Source organism: Monodelphis domestica, chromosome 7, assembly GCF_027887165.1.
Source record: "Monodelphis domestica isolate mMonDom1 chromosome 7, mMonDom1.pri, whole genome shotgun sequence".
NCBI classification, from domain to species: Eukaryota; Metazoa; Chordata; class Mammalia; order Didelphimorphia; family Didelphidae; genus Monodelphis; species Monodelphis domestica.
The window spans coordinates 260,388,198-260,410,053 of NC_077233.1; the positions used below are offsets into that span (position 1 = coordinate 260,388,198).

At 37.2% G+C, this 21,856-nt stretch overlaps 1 long non-coding RNA gene across 1 annotated transcript in view; it reads left to right on the forward strand.

The window, feature by feature from the left end:
• The first annotated feature begins 2,804 nt into the window (after positions 1-2,804).
• Positions 2,805-21,856, forward strand: part of LOC130455641 (uncharacterized) — a 108,237-nt gene continuing 89,185 nt past the window's right edge. Inside the window, exons 1-2 of the long non-coding RNA XR_008913753.1 lie at positions 2,805-2,878; positions 3,514-3,595. This is a non-coding gene — a long non-coding RNA (uncharacterized LOC130455641). The remainder of the gene's footprint in view (positions 2,879-3,513; positions 3,596-21,856) is intronic.

Below are 21,856 nucleotides of genomic sequence, written 5' to 3' on the forward strand. Positions count from 1 at the left end.
TACATGTTTCTGTGTATCAATTCTTTCTCTGGAAGGTGGACATTCACATTATTTTTCCAAATGATACTTTTTCTGTTGTATAGAGTGTTCTCTTGTTTTGTTCATTTCACTCTTCATAAGTTCATTCAGGTTCTTTAAATATCTTCTTTTTAAAAATTAACAAAGGTTTAGCTGGGTAGCTCAGTGGATATTGAGCCTGACCTAGAGAAGGGAGGTCCTAGGTTAAAACCTGGCTTCAAACACTTCCTATGTGACCCTGGGCAAGTCACTTAACCCCCATTGCCTAGACCTTACCACTCTTTTGCCTCAGAATCAATGTATGTATGTATTGGTTCCAAGGCAGAAGGTAAAGGTTTAAACAAAATTAACAAACTCTTCATTTCTTACTGCCCAATAGTATTCCTCCACAATCACATATCACAATTTGTTCAGTAATTTCCCAGCTTCTGGACATCCTCTTAATTTCCAATTATTTATCACCACAAAAAATTGCTGCTATAAATATTTTAGAATATATAGGTTCTTTTACTTTTCCCCTCTTCACCTTGGGAAACAGGTCTGATAGTGGTATTATTGGTCAAAAGTTTTATACAATTCTATAACTCTTTAGGCATAATTCCAAATTGTTCTCCAAAATGGTTGGATCAGTTCACAGTTCCACCAAGAGTGTATACTAATAAGTGTTCTAATTTTCCCACATTCCCTCTGTGATTTTTAGATTTTATCCATCTTGCTTAGTCTAGCACCCAGGAATCTACACACCCACACTACACTGGCATGTGCTAGAAAATGACAAATCAGAAACAACTCACTGTCTCATGGGCTGTTCTAAGCCAAGCTTGAGCCACCATTGGCACATGTGAGATGCAGGAAATGATGTAGAGAACTGCCTTTGGAGTTCTTGTCACTTCCTGTGGAGAGGCCTGGGCTCCAGTTCGATTCTGGAACTCGAGTCTGGAGGAGCTCCCTCGGACAGCTTCCTTGAGACGGTCCCTACATGGTTGCCAGACTGTAAGGGGTAAATTTAGGGTTGAGACTGAATATAAAATTTATTGTTCACCAAGGATTTAATTTTTTAAATCCTAAATGAAACACTCAAGTCAGAATGGAACTTAATGGTGATTTAATTACAATAGGAGGAAGAAATTAAGAAGGGGGGGGGGTAGAGTTAATTTAAACTGTTCCAGCTCAGGCTGAGCCAGGCAGGAGTTCAAGGCCTTGGCCAAGGGTGACCTTCCCCTGAGAACCAAAGTAAAAAGGAGTCAGTCTTATCACTCACCATGTGACCATCTCAAGGAAGCTGTCTGAGGGAGCTCCTCCAGACTTGAGTTCCAGGATCGAACTGGAGCCCAGCCCTCTCCACAGGAAGTGACGAGAACTCCAAAGGCAGTTCTCTATATCACTTCCTGCATCTCACATGTGCCAATGGAGGCTGAAGCTTAACTTAGGACAGCCCAGGGGACAGTCAGTTGTTTCCGATTTGTCATTTGCTAGTACATGACATGGAGCACAGACTTAACCTGAATAGTGCCAAAAAGCACACAGGTCAAAAAAGAAGAAACCAATCCAGGTAGGATTGATGCACTTCTAAGCCAATAAAAAGGACTTGAACCTAGTGTGAGATTCAAGGTTATGATGCTTGACATATGTTAAAATGTAGGCCTTCCTTGTATCTACACTCTTCGTGAAAATACTTACAGACAAGTACCAAAGTTTGGCTATCATCCTGGCTCCCTCTATCCCTGAGAATGAAGGTGAAATCACACTAGGGGATGACACTTTCCTATCAAAATAAAAATCTGGTCCTTTTTTCTCTCCTATAATATGGCAATTTCCTGTAGCCTTGGCTACAAATGGGTAAGTGAAATATTACTGCATTCTGTCCTACAGACTTGTGGGATTAGAAATTACTTTAATTGGACCCTAATAGAAGGACTTGTTAGAAATTTATCCTTGCTTACTCAAAATTTTGTATACATAAATTTTTGATATTTTGATACTGATTTTGAATTCTTCCTTAAAAGTTTTTTAAATTTTTCTTCCATTATTTATTGTTTTTGTTTTTGTTTATTCTTTTGATAATTGACTCGCATGCCTCATAACTAACTGAACTGAACTAAACTGGGTGTTTCTCAACACCTTCTTCAGGGGGGATTGTCTTTTCATAAAATCCAAGATTTAAATTTTTTGTTCAAGAAAGATCTTCAGGGAAGAAGCTTGCTAACTCCTAAAATCCAGAGAATGAACTGTTTGCAGAAAGATACCTAAACCCTTACATTACAGAAAGATCCAGAATGGACCTTGGGGTACGGTTGATTGAACTGAAGGTTGATTGAACATTTATTTTGAATGTACACTCTTATGTCAAAAGGGGACTAACTGATTGGTTTTTGTCAATGCACCCTGTAAAACGTTGGTTTTGCTGTCTCTCTTCTATTTCCATCTTATCGCTAACTATTGTAGTTTTTGTCTTAGAGGGTAAAGTTTTGTATACATTTGCAGTTAGAAATTTTGGGGGTGAAGGGCACTTATGTTTAGTGATCAATTGGGGATACTAGTCCCCCAATCATCACCAGGGGGGATTGTGATTTTTAGATTTCCCCCATCTTTCTTGGTCTAGCACCCAAGAATGTACACAACCACACTACACTGGCATGTGCTAGAAAATGACAAATCAGAAACAACTGACTGTCCCCTGGGCTGTCCTAAGCCAAACTTGAGCCTCCATTGGCACATACATGTGAGATGCAGGAAGTGATGTAGAGAACTGCCTTTGGAGTTCTTGTCACTTCCTGTGGAGAGGCCTGGGCTCCAGTTCGATCCTGGAACTCAAGTCTGGAGGAGCTCCCTCAGACATCTTCCTTGAGAAGGTCATGTGGTGAGTGATAAGACTGACTCCCTTTTCCCTTGGCTCTCAGGGGAAGGCTACCCTTGGCCAAGGCCTTAAACTCCTGCCTGGCTCAGCCTGAGCCGGAACAGTTTAAATTAACTCTTTCCCTCTCTCTCTTTCTTAATTTCTCCTCCCTATTGTAATTAAATCACCATTAAGTTCCATTCTGACTTGAGAGCTTCATTTAGAATTTAAAAAATTAAATCCATAGCAACCAATAAATTTCACATTCATCTCAACCCTAAATTTACCCATTACACCTCCAACATTTGTCATTTTAGTCTTTTATCATTTTAGTCAATCTGATAGGTGTGAGTTGATATCACAGAGTTGTTTTGGTTTTCATTTTTCTATTCAGTAATGATTTAGAGCATTTTTACATAGTTATATATAGCTTTGATTTCTTCACCTAAAAACTGATCATTTCTTTTGACCATTCATCAATTGGGGAATGGCTTATATTTTTAAAAGTCTGACAAAGTTCTCTACATGTATGAGATATGAGACTTGTATCTGAGAAACTGTCTATACATTTTTTATGGGGTGTAGTCTTGATTTGCCTGTGAGTTCAATTTAAATGAGGCAGAGTTGTACAAATCTGTCAGCCTCACTCTCTCTCCTAGAATTGCTGAAGTCCAGTAGTAATAACAAAAAGAAGATGACTGGTGATGGCTTGGGATGCAGTGGAAGATTGAAAAATACTATGTGAGTAGTCACAAGAGCTATGTTCTAGTCTTCACTCCAAGACTCACTAGCTAGTTTATCCCAGGTTAGTCACTAAAACTTTGTTAGACTTAGTTTATTCATCTGTAAAATTACAATATTATTTACACCTAACAGGGTTACTGTGTGGAAAGAACTATGTAAATGACTTTTTAAAGACACCTGTATACAAATGTGAGTCATTGTAACTTTTAAGTAATAAAGTAAGAAATAGAATGGTGTCTAAAGACTTGATCTTGCCATCAAGAAGACCTGGGTTCGGGTCTAGCCTCTGATATAAACTGGCTATTTGATCATTTTTAAATCTCTTGATCTCTGGAGTCTCAAATGACTTTCTAAGAAAATATCACAGAGTAGCTAATTTGCGTCAGGGAGGATATTCCACATGGGAGCTCCCAGTCTTGATAAAATAGCAGGTCTTGATTGCTTTTTTTAAATTGATACCAATTATTTCAGGGATATATTGGCATAGACAAAGACAATATTAATTTCTGTTTGACTTTGAGATTTTTGCTCAGACTATTTCTGAGGCAGAATTTCCTTCCTGATTGTTTTACTTGAGGCTTAGACCAAAGATAGTTTACATTCTCCAAGCACAGGAATTCAGAGCAGAAGAGGGAAAGGAGGAAAAGTCTGGAATCATAATTTTTTCAGCAAAAATAGGCCAGAGTTGTCTGTGTTTACACATTTTTCTTCCCAAATTGTCACCCTGTTCCTTTGCTTCTTGTCAGGGAAGGGTGTCAGAGGGCAGAACGAGCATGAGTTTCTTCACCTTTCTTAGAGCATCTGGGCTTAAAGGAAAAGAATCAGGCTCAGTGGAAATTGGAGGATGATAATGGTGAAAAGTAACATTGCCATTTTATAAAGGTGATTTTGCTCTCTTTGCTTTACTTCCTCTGCATCCCACCCTGTGTCCTAGCATGAAGTTGCCATGCCCCCTTTACAGGGCAATTCTGATGAATGTCCTAATGACAGCCTTTGGTGACGTGGATAGATCTTAGTTTTACTTACTGGCACTGACACAGAAGTGTAAATTCAATTCATCAGGGACTTCAGCTGACCAAGCTCAGGATGAGTCCATTATGTGACTTGGCTGTTAAAATAGCCAGTTCAGTTGTAGGCTGCACTGAATTCATTAATTTGTTGTCTCTGTGTGGCAGGCGCTCTAGTGAGGACTAGCACCTTTGCTCTGAGGCCTTGCTGAGAGGTTTTGGGGGCTGCTCATTCACTTCTGGTGTCTGCCTGATAATCAACTCTCACTTGTGGCTCCAAAAAGTTAGAGTATGCACAATGGCCACATCCCCATAAGCCATTTGGGCAGATAGTCTAAACTAGGTTGAGGGTAACCAATGGGCCAAAAACCCTTCAATGAATTAGAGGACTGTCTACTCCAAGCATGTGAAGACTTCCCCATCTAGAATAGGTGGATGAAAACAGTTTATTCTAGCTACAACCATGAAAGTAACTGAGGCAGGTGGTGTGGAACACTTAGATTTAGTCAGATACTGCATCCTGGGCCAGACTGGAATTATAATTTTTTTTTCTCAAATGTAATAGACTTTTCTACTAGTAGCAATGCAATGATTCAGAACTATTCGGATGGACTTATGAGATAGACCGTTCTCCACATCCAGAGTAAGAACTGTGGGAATAGAAACACAGAAGAAAAACAACAGCTTGATCACATGGGTGGGTGGGGATAGGACTGGGAAAGTAGACTCTAAAAGATCACCCTAATGCAAATATTAATAATAAGGAAATGGGTCTTGATTGATGGCACATGTTAAACCCAATGGAATTGCATGTCAAATACGGGAGGAAGGGGAGGGGAAGGAAGGAACATGAATCTTGTAACCATGAAAAATTATTCTAAATCATCTAATTGAATAACATTTAAAAAATAATAATTTTTTCAGCAAAAATAGGCTAGAGTTGTCTGTTTACACATTTTTCTTCCCAAATTGTCACCTTGTTACTTTACTTGTTACCAGTCATCCTGGCTTTTGCCTCCCACTGGATTTGGATAGCTCTGGAGGAGGGATTGAGGCTAATGATTTTGTGTAACTCTGTCTCAATTAAATCCAATTCATACTCAAGTCAAAATATCACCTTAGTGATGTCATTGGTCCTCTTCTAAAATGAAGGACAAACAACAACAATGACAACAGGAGGAGCCAAGAATACAAAGTTTAAAATGAAATAGCTTTGACTCTCAAGGAGCTTATAGCCTCCTGAATGTTGGGTAGGCAACGTAAACAATGAGAACAGAGATGAGTCAATATAAAATAAATTTAAATCCAATTTCAGACACTTCCTAGCCTAGTAATCCTGGGGAAAGTCACTGAAACTCTATATACCTTAGTTTCTTCATCTGTAAAATGGGAATAAAAATAATAGCATCTATCTCTCAGGAGTGTTGTAAGGATCAAATGTGGACCATTGTAAAGCTCTTAGCACATAGTACGCACCATATAAATGTTAATTATGTTTTATTATTTATATGAATTAATTTCATAGAGAGGATAATAATTATTGAAGATGTGGAGATCAGGAAAAGCCTCTTTTAGATGGTGACTCGAGTTGAAGAACTTGGAAGAAATCTAGGAATTATAATTGGTGGAGATGAGGAGGCTGTGTATTCCATGCATAAGACACAGCTATGCAAAGGCAAGAGATAAATGTAACAGAAAATAGCAAAAAGGTCAATTTGACTAGAACATAAAATACATGAGGGGAAGTCATGCTCATAACATAATTTAAAAATCATAGATTAAGACTTAAAAGAGACCTAGATTATATATCTAGAATTTATATGGTTCTCCAACTCCAGAGTCAGTGACCTTTCTATGGTAAAATGTAAAATCAGTCAGGAAATAAAGTTCAGAGACCAATAGTGAATGGCTTTAAAGTTCAAAGGGAAGCATTTCTATTCCAGAAGCACTAAGGAGCCACAAAAGCTCCTTGAGCAGGGGAGTAACAACATCAGAAATAGAAATGCAATATCCTAAGCAAAGGAAGAAGGAGAATGTCAGAGCCAACTCAAAACAGTTTCTGAGGTCCTATATTTAAATTTTCAACATAAGCTCAGAAATCAGGAAAACTGGGGTTTGATTTGTTTTGTTGACTATCTTGACTCAAGAAAGTAATGATTAAAAATGAAGAAAAAATATGAAGTGACCTAGCCATACTAGATTTCAAATTTTATTACAAGGCAGTAATCACCAAAACAATCTGGTACTGACTTAAAAATAGAGTGGTACATCAGAGGAATACATAGTAGCAAATCACCATAGTAATTTAGCGTTTGACAAACCCAAAGATCCCAGGTTTTGGGACAAGAACTCACTATTTGACAAAAACTGCTTGGAAAATGGAAAAAAATCCCCATTATGTCAGATTGGGAATAGACTAATCTTTATAATAAATATACCAATAAAAGGTCAAAATGAGTACATGATTTAGACATAAAGGGTGATACCATAAGCAGACTAGGAGATCATCAGATAATTTATGACCAAATAAGAGATAGAGAACATTATAGTATATAAATAGGATAATTTTGATTACATTAAATTAAAAAAAATGTTTTGCACAAACAAAACCAATGCAACCAAGATTAGAAGGAAAGCAGAAACTTAGGAATATTTTTTTCATATATATATATATATAAATATATATATATATATATAGAGAGAGAGAGAGAGAAAGAGAGAGAGAGAGAGAGAGAGAGAGAGAGAGAGAGAGAGAGAGAGAGAGAGAGAGAGAGAGAGAGAGAGAGAGAGAGAGAGAGAGAGAGAGAGAGAGAGAGAGAGAGAGAGAGAATACAGGTCATTATTCTTCAATTTATAAATGGTCAAAGGATACGAAACAGGCAATTTTCAGATAAAACAATCAAGGCTATCTATAGTCACATGAAAAAATGCACTAAATTAATCTTGATTAGAGAAATACAATTTAAAACAACTCTGATGTATCACCTCACTCCTATCAGATCTGCTAATATGACAGAAAATGAAAATGATAATTTTAGAGGGGTTCACTAATGCACTGACTTTTTTTAAAGTAACCCTTCTCTTCTGTCTTTGAATTAATACTAAGTACTGGTTCTACGGCAGAAGAATGGTAAGCGCTAGGCATCAGGGGTCAAGTGACTTGCTCAAGGTCACATAGCTAAGCAATGTCTGAAGCCTGGCTCTTTATTCACTGAGCTACCTAGTTGCCCCTACTAATAATGCCCTCTTGGTACAGTTGTAAACTGATCCAACCATTCTGGAGAACAATTTGGTACTATGCCCAAAGGGCTTTAAATTTGATCAAACTACCCTTTGATCCAATAATACCACTACTAGGTGTGTATCTCAAAGAAATCCAAAAAAAGGGAAAAGGAACTCTGAACAAAAAATATTTAAAGCAATTCTTTGTGTGGCAGCAAAAAATTGGAAGGTGAGCTGTTCATTAATTGGGGAATGGCTGAACAAGTTATGGTTTAAGATTGTAATGGTATACTATTGTGCCCTAAGAAACAAAAAACAAGACGATTTTTAGAAAAATCTGGAAAGATTTATATGAACTGATGTAAAGTGAAATAAGAAAAATCAGGAGAATATTGTACACAGTATCAGCAATATTATATGATGAACAATTGTGAATTACTTAGCTATTCTGGGCAGTACAGTGATCCAAGACAATCCCCAAGGACTTTTGATGAAAAATTCCATCTGCCTCCAGAGAAAGAACTGGTATCTGAATGCACACTGAGGCATACTGTATTTCAGTTTCTTTGTTTGTTTTTGTTGGTGGTGGTTGAGTTCTCTTCTACAAAATGACTAATATGGAAAAAGTATTTTACATGATTGCAAATGTAAAATCTGTATCAGAACACTTAACATCTCAGGAAGGGGTCAGGGGATAAAGGAAGAGAAGAGAATTTGGAACTCAAAATTAAAAAAAAACTAAATGAATGTTAAAAATTATTTTATATGTAATTAAAGAAAAATTAAAATATTTTAAAATAATGCAGATTAAATTTTAACTTAATTTAATTTTAATTTTAATTCACCCATTCCCCAATTAATAGACATCTCATCTTCTAATTTTTTGCTAGCACACAAAGAGTTGCAGTAAATATTTTTGTTCAGAGAGTTCCTTTTCCCTTTTTTTGGATCTCTTTGAGATACACCCCTAGTGGTGGTATTTTGGAAGGAGACAGAGAAGAGAGATCTGCTTATTAAAATTTTAGAGTATATGCCCAAAACAAATAATAAATATCCTGGGTCATTGGTATGCCTATATCTCAGCTAGTTAGGCTACCTCTGAAGAATTATATTTAGTTTTAGAAGCCATATTCTAAGACTTTCTTTGACAATCACTTGGGCATTTGGAGGTGGATGATCAAGTCCTGATCAAAAAGAAGCCTTAACTCAGATTCCACCTTTTAAGTAGCTTCCCCATCCTCCTAAACAAGGAAGCCCTGGGGAGGCTCAAATCCCCCAAGTTATTCAGCAGAAGTAAGGTCTTCAGTAAGGAAGGAATGCCATTTTTTCCCATTTTCTGGGAGTTTGTATATTCCTATCTTGATTTACATGCTAGATCCAACCATCCCACTCCTCCTATCTAATGCCTGATTTTTCTTGATGAAGATAAAAACCCCATTAAAAACCCAACAGATTTTACCCATCTGGATATCCAAGTCCATCCGCTGTCCCCAGCGGACCTGTTCGTATCATCCCTGCCTGCCTTTCTGATTGAATTTTCCCCTTGGAGGAGCTGGCTTGGTTTTCTTTCTCAGTGCTGGCTTTGTTTTCTTGTGCTCAAACTGCATTGATCCACCTGTTAAGGGGAAGTTTTTCCTTATTCTTTGACTTCATTTGCCTCCTAAAAATATCTTGTGTTTACTTCTCTATATAAATATTGCATGTAATCTCCTGGATGGGAGACCTTGCCATTTTGTCTTTGTATACCTCACCCATAGCACAGTTTCTCAAACATGCATGTTTAATGAATGTTTATGATGGAATTTGAATTAAATTGAGCATTCTGGAGAAGAACAGATTTAAGGCATTTATGGTAGTTGTCTTTAACCATCTCATGGACTGTCACGTGGATACGGAGGAGAATTTCTTTGTGTGACCCCTATGGACAGGAAAGTATAGAAATGCACATTTCAGCCTGGTATATAAGACAGAACTTACTAATCATTAGAACTATCCTGAAAATGCAACAGATTGCTCTGCGAAGGACTGAATTCTTGGTCACTGGAAGTATTCAAGTAAAAGTAATGTGATAATCTATTAGTGATCTTATAGAAGGAATTTCTATTTGGCTACTGATGAGACTAGATGACTGCTGAATCCTAGGATGCAGACCTAATAGTAGCATTACTGGATCAAAGGGTAGCTTGATCAGTTTTAAAGCCCTTTGGGCATAGTACCAATTTGTTCTCCATAATAACTGGATCAGTTCAGACTCCAAGAAACTACAGTCTTTGTTGCATTTTATTTATATCATTCTAGAAAAACGGGGTGGAGATACCTCAAGACAACAAGAAGCAGAAAATTAAGAAAATTTGTAAAGCTGTTTTCTTCTAAATCTGAGCTCAGGAAATCTTGAAATAACATAACAAATGTTAGGCAAGAGCATATGTAAATACTCAGAAGATGCTGGAATCATAAGCAATATCAGTATTGTGCTAACAAAGAACAAATGGTGCCAGAAAAATATGAAAACTTCTATCAACAGATTTACCAAATAAGTAACCAATGGGGAAAGCAGCAGCTGTTGCTACCTTAGGAAAGTATTTCAAAATGTCTTGTTAAGTAGATAAAGGAAACTAATTCTGAGGGACCCAGATTGAACATAATTACAGGCAACCAAGAGCAATGTGAAACCAACTGAAAAGCAGAGAGACATGTGGGAAATATACATGATCCATGGTCGAGACCACAGCTAGGAAGTGTATGAGGTCAGAGTTGGACCCAGGACTTCCCATCTCCAGTCCTGAATCTCAATTCACTCAATCCACCTAGCTGCCCCCCACGTTGTCTCATTATTAAATTAAAAGGGAGGTTGTTTAAGATTATTTCTTAGGTCTCATTTACACAGCTCTAATAAGCTTGTGAAAAGTCATTGTTAAATATTGAGTGTGAGCAATTACACGTCTTGTTCAGTTGCTCCAGTTGTGTTTGACTCTTTATGACCCCATTTGAGACATTCTCTTGGCAATGACATTGTAATGGTTTGCCATTTCCTTCTCCAGCTCATTCTACAGAGAAGGAAACTGAGGCAAAAAGGGTACAGTGACTTGCCCAGGGTCATACAACTAAAGTCTGAGTCTGGATTTGAACTCAAGAAGGTGAGTCTTCCTGACTTTAGGTCAAGCACTCAATTCATTGTGCTGCCCAGCTACAACCAGCTATCACTATAAGTCACTACAAATTAGGGCTTGATTGATCATTTTCTTGATTTTCTAGATTAAAAAGCCGCTAATAATGAAAATTAAACTTCACATGGTATGGGTATTTCTCCACTCTTAGTATACTCCTATATTGCTCTATGTACATTGTTGGTGTTTAGCGGGACTAGAGAAAAAAGACTCGGGGGATGAAGTCATCCTCAGATTAGGTGCCTGGTGACTCTGAGACAACAACCATAAAATAATTGATATTATATAACACTTTAAGATTTTCAAAGCGCTTTAAATCCATTATCTCATGAGCCTAAGACCATTGCTGCCCTCACCTCCCTAATATTTTATTGATCCTATGACTAATTCCCCATTAAACGACCAGCTTGATTCTTCTGTCAGCCCTCCAAGCAACTGCTCACTTACTACAGAGAATTCATTTGTTTGCAACCAGATAGATATACTTATACATGAGTGATTCTGCCATTTCATTATTATGGATGCTCATGGATACCTCACAATGGCTCCATGCCTTTTCACCCTGATCAATTCTTATTCAAGTCTTCCCATCAATCCATTATAGGGGAACTACTCAATATAGCATAGGCTTTATTCTCATTTTATGAACACAAACACACACACACACACACACACAAACATACACACTCACTCTATTTCTTAAATACTTTGAATTTCATACTAGCCATCAGGTTGTCTAGTCATTACCCCATCCTACCTCATCATCATCAGCTCATCTCCCCTTCCATTTATATTTATTCTTGATAGCATCTTAAGTACCATTTATAGCAAACAAGCCATTATTGCCAATATGCAGCAGGCTGCTTAATCCCATAATACATCATTTCTTTGTTCTTTTGGCCACCTGCAATTCTGATTCTTCAGATATTCTAGTTCACATGATTGATGATGATATGTCATCATTGGGGGAATGTTAGTGTCATTAAATGAGACTTTGGGGGTATATATATATATACATATATATATATATGTACTTGTGATATATTTCACAAATATATGTATATCATTATATATCACAAAGTATTTGTTATATATATATATATATATATATATATATATATGGATTCCCAAAGTATCTCTCTATTGTAAAAAGGAATTCTTTAATCATTTTTTAATTTAACAGGGAAACCTGGTCTTCCTCTTACCATAGAGATGTGTAGGGATTAACTAGCCCACAGTGACAGGAAGTAGAAACCATAGAGACAGGAAGAGAGGTTGGAAAAGGGTATAAAAAGGCCAGTGTCAGTTGTTGGGGGAAGGGGGTCAGTTTCTGACAGTTAGATGTGGACAGTTGCAGGGGAAGTTGGCTGCTGGGAGTGTGTTTAGCTGGTAGTTGGCATTTAGTTGCTGGAATATAAAAGGCAAATCTGAGCTTATTGATAGGGTTTTTTGATTTTTGCTTTTGGAGGGCTTTTTGACTTTTGGCTTTGGGGCTTTTGGTTTGGGCTCTTAGGTTTTTTTTTGGCTTTCTTGGACTTTTTTAGAAGGTGGCTGGTCTCCATTGACAGATCTAATTGGGGTTGGATTAAACACTGATTGTGTTGTTTTTGATTGAGGTGGATTGGGTTGGAACTTTGTGGGGCAGTTGTTATTAGCATTAGTTACAGGCAGTTATAGGTAGACATAGGCAGTTTTAGGTAGTAATTATAGGTAATTATAGGTAGTTATAAGATAACTAGTATAGACATTAGGAAATTTTCTTTCTCTGCCTGTTTCCTATATTCATTTCCTTTGCTATATTCTTTTCAATCTCTATTTTAATAAAACTAAATTGTTAATTGTTAAAAGCTGCTAAAAGTTTTCTTTACTCTGGCTTAAAGGGATGATATTAATTTACAACTCTACTATATTCTCATGAAATCTTAAGTTGTTAAAAGCTGCTCTCTTATTTTGTCAAACCCCTATTTAACCCTTACACTATATCACTATATATCACAAATATACATATGTATATTCAGGGATCCCCAAAGTTCCTCTCTCTCTTCATATATATATATATATATATATATATATATATATATATATCTCACTATTTATAAAATATGATATATATTTATGTTATATATGGGGATCCCCAAGATCTCTCTCTCTCTACATCATAAATAAATATATGTATCATAATATATCACACATATATGTATATGCATAAATATATGTGTATATATATATATTTATATTCCATATATGAATGGGAAAGGAGATGGGTTGGTCATACGGTAGTATGGAGTAACAAGATAGATAGATAGATAAATAGACAGCTAGATAGATAGATAGATAGAAATCTTTTGGGATACTTATATGCTGGTGTACAAAATGGTGGACTACCCTTCCAAGTATATATCATGATCTGTTATTTAAAAAAAAAAAAACAAAAAAATCTTGCTTTCTGTCTTAGAATCAGTACTAACTATTGTTTTCAAAGCCAAAGAATGGTAAAGCCTAGGCAATTGGTGTTGTGTCTTGCCCACAGTCACACAGTTAGAAAGTATGGAGTCAAGTCATGTTCTTCCCTTGATTTCCTGATCTACTCTCCTCTACTTTGCATTTCCTACCTAAAAAAGTTATGTGAAACAATAATGATGGTTAAGATCAGTGGGGCAAAGTTGACATAGAACAGAAAATTATACAACTGAGTCTGAGAAGTAGGAATCTATGAAGCCATTTTATCATTCTTAAGTTTTAATTATTCCATTTGTTCCTTCTGAGAATTGATTTCTTTTCTTTTTAACTTAAAAAGAGAGCCTTATCGTCTGTCAGAATCAATACTAAATAACAGTTCCAAGGCAGAAGAGAGGTAAGGTCTAGGTAACTGAGGTTAAGTGACTTGCCAAGGGTCAAATATCTAATAAGTGTCTGAGGCTGTACTTGAACCCAGGACCTCCACTGAGCCACCTAGCTGCCCCGCTTTTAATTTCATTTAATTTTTTTAACATTTAATTTTCCTTCTAGGATTGTATTATTTTGTCCTGAATATTTATTATCTATTTTCTATTTTTTTCTTCTTAAAATATTTCAGTCTGTACTCCATGTGGTAACAAGTTTTATTCTTTTGCAAAATAATATCTCATTCAACCTCTCTTTTTCCTATTCTAAGTACTTTTCTTTCTCAGACTTTGAATAGCACTTTTCAACTTTCATTTCATTCTAGTATTTCAAGCTGGTATGGACCTTAGAGATGCTCTAATCCAACTTCTTTGTTTTACAGATGAAGAAAATGGGATTTAGGAAAGATGGCGTAACTTACCCAAGAATAGGGAGTGGTAGAGTCAGGATTATGCCCCAGTTTTTCAGTTTCCAAATTGAGGTTCTTTCCATAATACCAAATTCCTATATGGTTCCCCCCTCCCTGTTTTATATCATATATACATAAATATATGTACATATATACATGTACATATATATATAAAACATACGTAACACAAACCCACACTTGATTATAGAACCTTCGATGTGAGAGATCACTTCTAATGAATCATTTTCACTGGCACTCAGGGAAGTAAATTACATAAAATAAGTCTAAATGCTAGTTGGATTAAACTTGGTTGTTCATTTATCCATATGGATCTATAAGCCCTATAAGGACATGTATAAACTCTAAATCATTCCATGGATGTCAAAGCTCATTCCCATTTTACATGTGAAAATATAGATGCTCAGAGAGGATGTGTGATTTGCCTGGAGACATTTTTCACCCAATACTCTTTCCTTTATTCTAATTACTACTCAGCATATTTGTACACTCAAACACATACATATTTGACTAGATGCATGCAATGAATTTTATACCCACATATATGCACATGCATGTAGATTCACACACACATACATGTGTGGTTATATAACCACACTTATAAATATAACTATACATAGACATTAGTTTTCTGTTGACTCAGATTGGGAATCTGGATGACTAGGATGGTATTTTCCATTCATATATACATATAGATACATACATATAAATGTACACATGTAAAGTGGACCACAAACTTAGGTATATATTATGTTGTATATGTATATATATTTTTATATCTAAATATATCTAAAGGTAGGCATAAGTACAAGTATATGTAGAGATATATTTACAGGTAAGAGTATATATATATAAACATGTGTCTATGTACAGGCATGTATTTATGAATAGGTATATTTATTAAGTATAAACATATACCCACATAGACATATTATGTTGATTGCATATATATATGCAGATATTAATTTATGAAAGTAAGAATATTGCCAGAGAGGTAGCCAAGGTAGTAGAAAGCATTGGGCAGAAAGCCTAGTGATGGACGTCCCTAGGCAAGGCTCTAAGTCTCTCTGGGTAACCATTTTCTCTATGGAGATCTATGGAGATAATCTCTGACATTTGTATCAACTTTCTTTTTATACATTATCACATCTAAAATAGTTGTAACTACTTACCCCCTAGAGTTGTATATAGGATTGAATAAGATAATTATATATAAAAGTATTTTAAAATTGTATCAGGGCATGCAACCATAAAGGATTGTCATCATCATCATCATCATCATCATCATCATCATCATCATCATCATTAAAATTATTCATTCCAAACTGTCCATGATTCTTGGAAAAATCACTGGAGTCTGTAATGGTAATTTATAATAATATCTGTGTGGGAAGCATGTCATTCCCTCTATGATGATGATGGTAGGGGAAGAGGAGGAAGCAGAGGGAAAGTTAAGGAAGAGGTCATTCTTCAATGGGGCAGAGGGAGGGACAGTTGGGCAGCATATTTGATTCATTTTCAGTGAAATGATCTTTGCATTTTAAGGTCAATAAATCAAATGTAGATGGAAACCTCCTCGTTTTCCTCCTTCTTTAGGAATGGCTTTGTCAACTATTCTCTTCCAACTACCCATAATGTGTCCTTGTAAGAGAGGTAGCATCATTTGGTAATAAAAAATCCTGAATCTGGAAATCAGAAGGCCTGGACTTGAATCCCACTTCTATCATTTATTACTTATGTCACCTTGCACAAATCACTTAACCTTTCAAGGACACAGTTTGCTCATCGGTAAATGGATGGGGCCAGACTAGAATAATCTCATCCTACTTAGTCCTAAATTATAAAACAAACTATTTGAAATATAATCATTAGAATTTTTTAAAATGGAAAAGTTGACTACGGGGTGGGTTCTTCTATGATTCAGAATATAGGTATAACATCTTCCAAATAAACAAGGAAAAATCCATAAAACCTCAAAGTTCACAGACTTCAGTGATATGAATGAGCATTGCTGCTTGGAGTGACAAGTTGCTAACATGCAGAAGGGAATGGATGACATTTCTTGCTTCTCTTGATGCATGTTTCTATATATTAATGACTTGTTGGGTAGCTAAACTCATAGGGTACTAGAATTGATATAAATAGGTAAAGGATCCTTTTGCAATAAAACTGGTTATGCCTAAAAAAAGATGATTCTTCCTCATCACTCTATTTATCTATGTTTCATTTACTTTAAATCATCTATAGAGCACCAGTTGTGTTGATAATAGTGACCTTATCTCTAGAGAAGTAACCTAGTGAGGTTTAACACCAGTCAGAAGATTTAGTGGTATCATCTGACTCCAATAGGTTTAAGTCTTGGTTCTTCCACTTACTTACTAATCAACTATTGCTCTTGGGTTAGGTTCCTTAATCTTGGTGAGCCTCCATTTTATTCTATATAATAAAGGAATAATAGTAGCTAAGGGCCCCTTTCTCCATGTGGTTTCACTTTCTGGAGTTTCAGTTATCCCAGGTCCACTTGGAGCACTGGAGGACCACCCAGGGAAGCATTGGAATCTGCCTGGAGAAGTGTTGGAAGTCTGCCTGCAGCAGTGGTCTACCCCTAGTAGAGGACTCTTCTGCTTCCATTTTCATATTTTATAGAATTTTGTAGGGGTGTTTAAAAAGGTAGAGGTGGGGGTGGGAGGGACAGGAGCAAGGAACAAGTGTGTGTGTGTGTGTGTGTGTGTGTGTGTGTGTGTGTGTGTAAACACACACATATAATCAACAGGTGTTCTTCTATTTCTACAGTTTCAGCCATCCATGGTCAGTCTTAGAATGCATCAGTGGGGCCATACTGTATTCAAGTGACCCATTCATAATTCACAGAATGGCAGTATTTCACAAATGGTGCTGTTCTTAGAGTATGTTTGGTTATACAAGTTATATAGAAGATTGGTTATACACTCTTACTGTGATTTTAAGTGTGAATAGCTTAAAATTGAAGTAAGACTTTTGGGACACCCTGTTTAAAGTTCTCCTGGAAACCAGATATTCTTCCATGGGAAGATTAGGAGGGAGAACATTTCTGGTATGAGAAATTGATAGTGCTAAGGCAGAAGATGGAAATTGGATGGGGTGTGTGAGGCACAGCAAATAGGCCAGTATGGCTGGACCATGGAGTTCAAGGAGGAAAGTAATATACAGAAAGATGGGAAAGACAGGAAAGGGTCAGATGGTAGAGAGCTCTAAATGCCAACTAGGTGGGATTTGTATTTGCTTCTAGAGGTAATAAGGAGACACTGAAGTTTATTGAATAGCAAGATGACATGGTCAGATTGATGCTTTAGGAAAATTATTTGAACAGATGTGCAAAGGATGGACTGAAGTAGGGAGACACTTGAGATTGTCATTCATTTGTTTCAGTTGTTTCTCTTTGGGACCCAATTTGGGCTTTTCTTCGCAAAGATACTGGAGTGGTTTGCCATTTTTTTCTCTAGATCACTTTATAGATGAGAAAACAGAGGCAAACAGGGTTAAGTGACTTGTCCAGGATCACATAGCTAGTAAGAGTCTGAGACTGGATTTGATCTCTGATCTTAACCTCAGACATGGAGCTCTATCTGCACTTGAGACTGAAGATAGGGAGACCAAGTAAGTGGCTACTGCAAAAGTCTAGGCAAGAGAGGGTGAAGACCTTAAGTAGGTTGGAAACTGTGGGGGGAAAGGAGATTACACTATTAATACTATAGAAGGAGAAAATAGAATATATATGGCAACAAATTGATCAAGTAGGTTGAGAGAAAATTGAGGATGAAGTGAAAGTTGGTAACTTATGTAAAAGGAAGGATAATCATATCTTAAATAAAACAATAATGAGGAAATTTGGGAGAGGAGTGAGTTTAGGGGGAGTAATAATGAAATCTATTTCAGATATGTTGAGTTTGAGATGTGTAGAGGGTGTTGAATTAGAAATGTCTAGGAGTTCCCTACAACAATTAAAATCACAGGGCCAGTTCCCATCTCCTATTTGAGTTGTACAAAATTGATTATTGTTTTAAGATCATTTTCATTTTCTTCATAAATGTCACAGACTAAAATATTTCCTCAATCTCCAATAATCATTTTCATTTATTTGAAAGTGTGTGCAAATTCATGATGTGGCCCTAGAGCCATGATGACGAACCTTTGATAGACCAAGTGCCCAAAATGCAACCCTCACACTGCATGAGAGTCCCTCCTTTACCCCAGACATGGAAGAGAGGAAGAGCTCCCATTGGGCTGCTGAGCAGAGAGGTGTGTGATGAGAGAAATGTCCTCAGACATGCGTGGAGAGGGGGAGGGAAGCAGCCCCTCTGGCACACTCCAGCATGTGTGCCATAGGTTCTCCAATATGGCCCTAGAGCTTAGGAAAGGAATTAGGGCTAGGTATACAAGTCTGGGAATCCTATGCATAGAGCTGATAAATGAATGCATGGGAGTTGATGAGTTTACCAAGGGAAATGGTAAACAGAAAAAAGAACAGTGTCCTGGACAGAGACTTTGGGGACATCTGCTGTTAGTAGGTATAACATGGCTAGAGATCTACTCAAATTCTGATCTCTGAGACACTGGATTGGAAGGAGTTAATCCTGCGGGCTGCCTCTGTAGGAGGGTGAGGGGCTAGTAGCCTTAGTTTCCTATTATCCTGGAAATTGGATTGAATCTATGAAGGTGGCATACCTACTATATGGGTATAACTAATGGAGAAGGCTTTTGCATTAATTTTCCATTTAAAAGAGTGATTTCTGAATTTCTCAGGCAGACTCTAGGGTGAATCTTCCAGTGTATAAAAGATATATATGTATTATACACAAACCATCATGATTCAAGAATGGTCTCTCTTTGTTCTTTAGGAGATAGTGAAACAGCCTAATAGACAACCCAGGATGTATGCTGAATAATTGTACAGCCTGTCACTGAGCAATTCACACTAAGCATGCAGAGAAGGGGGTTAGGAGACTTTAATGGGATTTTTTACATATGTATATATTTCAACCCAGAGGAAGGAGGAGACGATTCCTACCGAGGAACGCCAGCTGCACTATAACTGTTTCCTCTAATATAGTGTCCTGGGTCCCTTTGGCTGTCTGGTAAAGCTTTTGGACCTCTTCTCAGAATGATGTTTTTAATAAATGAAGCAAATTATAAATTTCAGCTTGAGGTTCATGAAAATAAGGATGTCATTTTTTTCCCATCGAAATTCATTCAACCCTTGTAATCTGAGAACCTTTGTCCCAGTGATTAGCTAATTGTAGTGAGTATAATAAATGGTGTTTGTTAGTTTTGGTGAATTTAATATAGCACAAAAGAAAGTGTTTTTGGATCTGGAGGCAAGGGACCTGGGTTTGAAATTTGAATTTCCTACTTATTACCAAGGAGATCTTGGGCGAGTGTCTGGATCTCAGTTTCTTCTCTTTAAAGTGGGAATGATAATATTTGTACTTTCTTATCTCACAATATGAAAACAGTTTTTGGTGTCAATCAATCAACAAGAATTCAATAAAAACCTGTAGTGTGTCGGGATCACAAAAAGACAAAAACAGAGCAATCTCTATTTTCAAGGAATTGTATTTGTCTAGGATTGAATAAACTATAAAAAATATACAAAGATGGAGGCAACTAGGTGGCTCCATGGTTGAGAGTCAAGGCTACAGATGGGAGGTTTTGGGTTCAAATCTAGCCTCAGATACATCCAAGCTGTGTGGCCCTGAGCAAGTCACTTATCTCCCATGCTCTTTTTCTTTAGAACCAATATACAGTATTGATTCTAAGTCAGAAAGTAAGGGTTTAAAAAATTAACAATAAAAATATCCAAGGCCACTATGATGTGTTGAGATAGCACTAGCAGCTCAAGATATCAGGACCAGGTCTCCTAATAAGAAGGAACATTTGGGCTGATCTTTGATCTGTTTCTAGGAATGGATCAAGAAAAGCTGGTGAGGAGACAGGTATGTGGAAAGATAGGAAGACAGAAGGTGGCCTGGAGAGCTCATGAAAGCCATTCTGATCTTAACATACCATAGCATGTATGAAAAAGTCTCTATAAGGCTGAGAAGGTATACCAAAGGCAGGTTGGGAAAGCCTTGGGTCATATTGAAAAAAAATCATACAAATATATTATGCATATACATATATGCTATTATTATACATTCAAAGAAGCCGTATTCATATAATGAATTTTCTATTCCAAAGCACTCAGTAGCCTGAAATCTCTTTAATTTAATTTAATTTCTTTAGGAAATTAAAAAAAATCTTTACCTTCTTCCTTAGAATTAATACTGTGTACTGGTTCCAAGGCAGAAGAGCTAAGCAATGGGGGGTCAAGTGACTTGCCCAGGGTCACCCAGCTAGGAAGTGTCTGAGGCCAGATTTGAACCCAGGATCTCCCATGTCTAGGTCTGGCTCTCCATCCACTGAGCCACCCTTTGGGAAATTCTTAAACAGAAGTGTGCTCCAAAGTAACCTGCTGAGCCTGCTTCTAACTTTGTTATATTTGGGATGTGGGTGGTTTGTGTTCATTTGGAGTTTATTATCTGCAAACAAGATGCCAGTGACCTAGCATCAGCCTAATCCACAAGAGCCTGGCAAGAGTAGTGGAAGCGTCAGTGATCCTTTGGGAAGTGGAGACAAATCCATAAGGGCCATCGCCATATTGATCCGCTGCTGTAGAAGGTTATACTTTTCACAGACCAGGAGCTAAGCTTGGTCACTACATCTGCATCTGTGAGTACTGCTTGAGAGGACTTGACAAGGCATTAACCCAGGGCTCCTGGACCGCTCTGCAGCATTCCACTGATTTATCCACCGGGCATCTTTGACATGTGGCCATGTGGATGGAGGCATTCACTGCTGGCAGTCTTGTGATGTTTTCCTGGCAGGATGGGACACCCTAGACTCAGCTGGTAGCAAGAGGTAAGAGACTCTCCAACCAGCCAGGTCTCCTGTCAGCAGGCAGAGCCTAGGGGAGGAATGAATGAAAATGAATCAGGTTTGAAATTATTAATTGAACCGTTCCCCAGGCTCTCTCCATGTAGCTTAGTGACTTTGGGCCACACTGACAAACAGGGACTAAATTAATTCTAATTAGACTGAGCAATTGAAAACACTACAGAATTGCTCGTCTGGCAGGGCAAAGGTGCCGTCCTAAGTTGGTGAGCAATCAGAGTCAATCACGCTAACCCACTTCTACCTTTTCAACCATCAAACAACTTCTCTTGGGGCACCTTGTTGGGGCAGTAAATAGAGTACTAGGCCTGGATGAGTTTAAATATAGCCTTGGGACACTTACTGGTTGTGTGGCCTTGGGCAAGTCATTCACCCTCTATTTGTTCCTTCATCTGCAAAATGGGGATAATAATATCACCTTCCTTCTAGGGTTGTTGTAAAAATCAAATGAGACAATATTTTTTAAACTGCTTAGAACAGTGCTTGGTACCTACTAGGTAGTATATAAATATTGGCTCTTTATTTATTTCTTCCTTGCCCCCCACCCCAATTCCAGGAATGGCCTTCCTCTCAAGTTAATTTT